A 5,871-nucleotide genomic window follows, 5' to 3' on the forward strand; every position below is an offset into this window, starting at 1 on the left:
AGGAGGGACAGCCAAGAGTGTCCGGTATGCATGCACTGCTATAAGATTTTGTACTTGCCTCTTTTCTCCAGAAATGAAATATTTCTCAATCACAATATAGTAATTAAGATACAAGAATGCATCTGTGCACTCCACATATAGTTTCACAGATCTAAAAATTCTTATATATTTATTGATAAGTAACTATATTGCCACACTGTTATATATACACATACTTGCATTTTTACACAATCACGCGGGAGGTATATGTTTTCAGACACACAAAGGCGCCAACAGGTGGGTCAATCAACAAGCTAGGAAGCAAGGTAATCAAGCCGTCGGATAGGAAGGTTGCAATGCGACACCACACATGCCTTGCTTGTCGGGAATGTCCCTCTCTAGCCTGATATACCCATCCTCGCCCCATGACGTGCCCCACGAATTTTTGATCACCCAGAACTTCGTACCATCGTCAGCCACACCATACCCGACAGCAGCAACACCGTGATCGAGGTTTGTGCCGCAGTCACCTGATAGCACACCACCCTTGTAGAACTGGAAGAGGCTGTCTCCTCCGTCAACGGCCACGGACACTGGTTGTGCCGCCACCGCCCTCTGCAGCGAAGCCTCGTCGTTGGCTGGCACGTCCTCGTGCCCCTTGATGGATGCAGCGGAGCTGGACGCCCTGTTGGAGTTGCAGGTGTCGTCGGTACCAGTGTATGGGTAGTTGGCCTCGATGGTTAGGCCACCGTTCTCCACGATGAATTCAAAGGCATTGTCCATGAGCCCACCCCCGCATCCATTGTCCGAGGTGTCACAGTCCACGAGCTCTTGCTCTGATAGAGAGATCAGTTTGCCGGTGCTCAGCTGCACAATTCCCTCCATGGATGCAACCGTGGAGAATGCCCAGCAACACCCTAAATATTAACAGGAATGAGTGATCTGGGAATGCAATAGCAGATCCTACAATACACATGCTCTCATATTCAGTCATCTAGGTGAAATGCAAATTGAGCAGAGTTCAAACACAATATGAATTTTAGCTTACCGCATTTGCCTTGGTCCTTGACGGGAGTGACAGCGCCTTTGGTTCTCCAGTCCACGGAAGTCGGGAGAGTGTCAAGACTGACGTTCGCGTACCTAAACCCCGTCATCCTCCGGTCCTTGGTACCACCCACCGGTAGTTTATAACCAGTGTGCTTGGCCCTGAACTCATCATTAGTGATATCTGCGAATTGGTTGGCCTCAAGCCAGAACTTGTCGTTCCTAGCGTTCACAGACTCTATGAACGCCACGTTGGCCTTAAAGACCTCCAACCGACGTGCTTTCTCAGACACGTCACTGTACGTGCGCCCATACTTTGCCATCCACACTGCTCGTGCCTCACAACCATAGACCGATCATCGGTGAGGTCACGTGCCGCTAAAGCGCTAAGCACACAGGCGCATGCGATTGCTGCAAGGATGAAACTAACAGAGTACCTAGCAGCCATGGCTAGGGAGATATGTTGGAGTGTGCGGTTAAGGAGGTACTGTGGTGTTCTTGCTGTTTGGTATTTGATAGTGGCAATGTGGATTATATATAGATGAGATGAGGTGAGACGTGTTGGCCATAGTAAACCGCTGAGATTTTGGGTTAGGAAGATAGTGACTTGTTGAGTGCCGTGAATCGGAAGTTCAGTTGTAAAAAAAATAGCATGCATTAGCTTTTGGGGTGAGCTGAGTAGTAATTTAATACAGTTCCACTAAGAGCATGTGTAACAGGTCCCTTATTTCTCTGCCCCGTAGAACGCGAGTTTTTCGCCCCGTATCCCAAAAGTGCGTCTTGCTGAACCATTCCGTCTAGCAGACCCCGTATTTCGCCCTGTATTTTTTAAAATTAAAACCCCGGGAAAATTAAACCATAGTTCATCTTCATTGATCATACATTGGATCATACATATACATAGCGATCTACTCCGATCCTAGCTACTCGAGGATGATGAATGGCACGAAAGGCCCCCTGGCGGCAGCCTCCTCCTCTGCCCTGGCGGCAGCCTCCTCCTCCGCCCTGGCGGCAGCCTCCTTCACCTGGAATTCCGCCACGGCGGCGATGGCCGCCGCCTGTTTGTCTGCCTCCGCCCGCGCCTTCTCGGCGGCCTCCGCCTCGGATTCGGCCACCGCCTTCAAGTATGCCGCATCCTCCTCCGTCGCCTCCTCTTCCTCCTCGCCGCCTCCGCTTCCTCCGCCGCTGGTGCTGCCGATGGTCGCCGCCCATGCCGCCTTCGCCGCGCGGTCGCGCTGCCACTCGGCGAGCCACTTCTCGAAGGCTTCGCCACTCATCGGCTTGAGCGGCGGGTCTTGCCGGTACCACCGTCCACCCGCGGCGTACTCCCGGAGCGGATCCGGCACGTACAGCGTGCCGGCGTACCGGCACGCCGCACGGCGGCTCCCCGCGGCGGAGCGCTTGCACTTGAGCCGCCACGCTTCCTCCACGGTGTCCGGCGAGCGGGATCGCTTCGATCCGCTCGCCGGCGAGGCGCTACTACGGCGGCGGGAGTCCATGCAGGTGGCGGCGGGTGGAATGCGGCGCGGGGGAGCGACTAATTGCTCGCCGGAGCGAGGAGGAGGAGGCGGCGGCGCACGGCGGAGATAGGGTTGCGAGTGAGGGGTTAACCCCTCACTCGCACCTGCGCCCACTATAAGTACGGGGCGACGGGGCCGATTTCCTGGGCCCCGTATTCCGCCGAAACGGGCCGGCCCGAATACGGGGCCTGCTAGATGCCCAAACTCGCGCCGGCCCCGTATCCCGCCGGAATTTTACGGGGTGGGCGGGTTATACGGGGCCTGTTAGACATGCTCTAAAAAGTTACAGGCTAGTCAAATAAGCACACGATTTAATTGCCTTGATGCAGCAAGACTTAGTGTTGATGATTAATTAATGGATTTGACTCGGTCCCAACAGCAATACGCTTTTGGCGAGGTCCACCGTGTAATTTCATCTGCCTGCCAATTTCCCTTATCTTTCCGTATAGCCGCTGCATCTCTTCAGCAAAAATATGTTTGTGAGAACTGCTATAGTGAAACGCTAATTACATGTAAATAAAGCTCTTTCTGTAAGTAGGGCTTGAAAAGAGATGATGAGGCTTGGTCAAGAATATATGGTCATTTTTTTTTCGAAATGGGGAGTTTAACCTCGGCTTCTGCATCATGATGATGCACACGGCCTTTTATTAAAAAATATAAATGTTAAGTTTTACAAGTCTCAGAACTCAATCATCGCCTACCGTTGATACAAGAACCAACCAACAGAACAAATAAAACATGGAAACAGAGCTCATCACTGTATTCTCCTAGTATGACACCACCCAGGTTGACACAAGATATCCTGAGCGACCGTCTGGAGCCGTATGCATCCAGAAGCCATGGCATCCCGCTGTCCCTCCGGCGAGAGGAGGCCCCATAGCTGGACCCAATGCGCCGTCATATGAATAACCTGCAAGAAATGAAAAGATTTTTTTTGTTAAAGATAATATCAGTTCTTGCCCTCCAAATAGACCAACATAAAGCCGAAATCCCAATTCGGATAAAAGCTTTAGTTTGTCTATCTGCTCCATTTAACCAATTATCAAACATATTTGTAATGTTAGTCGGAGGTGGAAGAGCAAAGGTGAAATTGACCGTACGCTAAAGAAGTTTAGCTAAAGAACAATCAATAAACAGATGTTCAACGGTTTTCTGTTCACCACAAAAAACACATTTCATACACCCATTCCAATTCCGTTTAGCAAAATTATCTTTAGTGAGCAACACCTTTACTAAGAAACCACATGAATATTTTTATTTTTAACGGAACTTTAACCTTCCATAGATATTTTCTGAGGTATGGGTGTGATCACTCATAAGATCCTCATACATAGATTTTACCGTAAATATGCCATTAGTTGTTAAGCCTGTTTGACACAAGAAAAACGTCCGTGAAATTCAAATGGGCTACGTTGAGGGGAAGGATGGTAGCGTGTTTCTCTCATGCGCCGGGTAAAGAAAATAGGTGCGGGCGTGCCAGTGTACCGTAGTACACAATAAAAAGATAGGGAAGCATGCATTTCATTAATCTCTCTTGGAGAAACAAAGTACAAGTTCCCAAATACAAAGTGCTCTGTGGCCTGCTCGCGTGGCCAGCGTGACTATGGCGATTGTGATCTTCTGGTTCCCGGGGCCCCGGAAGGCTCTCGGTTAATTATTTCCGCGGGTTTCGCCGCGAGACACCTCTGATTAAGCCGTGTGGCCGTCTTCGTCGTCTTCGCTTCACGTCCTGCATGCATGATGATCGTGAAGATGTGTGTGGGCAGCGGCAGAGCCCGTGTCCTCGTCGGTACACGCGCCGCTGTAAGCTGGCCTGTGTTGCGGCCCCGCCCGCCCTCGCCGTCGCGCCTCGTCGGTCTTGAGCGGCGATAATGAGTGTTGTTGAAGTAGCATGAAGCAGTCCGTTTAGCTGGAACTTCTTGACGACTTAGCGGTATCGTCGGGGTGCGCAAGGGGTACACCTCGCGGGAGTAAATTATCGGAAGACCGGCGTCGGTGTAAAACCAACACACGCTCATGTCGGCATGGCCGGTGTGGTCAGCGTCTTGTCTTGGCCTGACGCCAAGTTCATGGCCGTCGGCATAGTCAAAGACGCCGTCTCACGGGCTCGCGGAGGAGTGTTGTCGAAGATGTTTTCACGACTAGGAAGGTTCGTCCGCGTGGAGCCACGTCGGTGTGGCTAGCGAACGCCCGCCTAGAATAGCTCTCAGGTTGGTGGTGATTTGGTTGGTGTGGCGCCTTGCTCGAAACCTCATCGAGGGGTCGTGGAGTAGTTGAGAGTGCCAAGAGCGCGCGCTCCTTTTGGTGGGTCTTGACCGCATACGACACCATGAGTCTTGCCGAGCTCCCGACGGTGTGGCCGCGAGAGTCACGCCAAGTTCAGTGCGTCCATGGCCGGAGTGCGCGCTGGCAACACCTCGACGCCGACAAGCTCCATACCAGAAGAGGCCTCGGCGAGCTGTACACCGAAGTCCACGATGCCATCGTCTTCAGGCCTGCTGGTGGAGACGTCGCGTGCTAGCAGCAGCTCGACGTTGACAGGAGTGTCCAAGATTAGGACTGCGTGGTCCATGAGCGCATGTACTAGTCGAGGTTGCACCTCTGGCGCATATATGCACGTAGAGCCCCTCCCTGATACGTAGGTGTATTTATCCGTTTGATGAAGTGAGTTTGCTCTAGTCTAGTTTAGGAACTAGCTAGCTACACTCGTTGCTTCACGCGCGCGGGCAGCCCTAACACGAACGCCTTCGTCGCGCGTCGCGGGTGTCATGGAAAGGACGCCGCGCTGTTCGCCGACAGCCTTGGCGCAGACATTGTCGCCTCGCAGAATGGTGAAGATGGCGCTGCGCTGCACGCCGGCAGCCTTGACACGGACTCATTGTCGTCACGCCTGGAGGCTGTGGTGGAGGTGGCGCCGCGCTACACGCTGGCAGCCTCGCACGGACGTCATCGTCGCGCCTCGCGGCTGTGTTGGAGGTGGCACCACGATACACGCGGGCGGCCTCGTTGCGGACGTCGTCGTCTCGCCTCGTGGGCATCGTGGAGAGGGCGCCGCGCTGTATGCCGGCAGCCTCCTCATGGGCGTTGATGTCTACTTCCCCCTCCTTTTCCTGTAGACAGTGTTGGGCCTCCAAGAGCAGAGGTTTGTAGAACAGCAGCAAGTTTTCCCTTAAGTGGATCACCCAAGGTTTATCGAACTCAGGGAGGAAGAGGTCAAAGATATCCCTCTCATGCAACCCTGCAACCACAAAGCAAGAAATCTCTTGTGTCCCCAACACACCTAATAGGTGCACTAGTTCGGCGAAGAGATAGTGAAATACATGTGGTA

At 52.8% G+C, this 5,871-nt stretch overlaps 1 pseudogene; it reads right to left on the bottom strand.

Moving 5' to 3' along the window:
* Positions 1-309: 309 nt before the first annotated feature.
* LOC124679275 lies at positions 310-1,471 on the bottom strand (annotated as a pseudogene).
* Between the last annotated feature and the right edge of the window lie 4,400 nt (positions 1,472-5,871).

This window comes from Lolium rigidum, chromosome 7 (assembly GCF_022539505.1).
Source record: "Lolium rigidum isolate FL_2022 chromosome 7, APGP_CSIRO_Lrig_0.1, whole genome shotgun sequence".
In the NCBI taxonomy this organism is placed as follows: Eukaryota; Viridiplantae; Streptophyta; class Magnoliopsida; order Poales; family Poaceae; genus Lolium; species Lolium rigidum.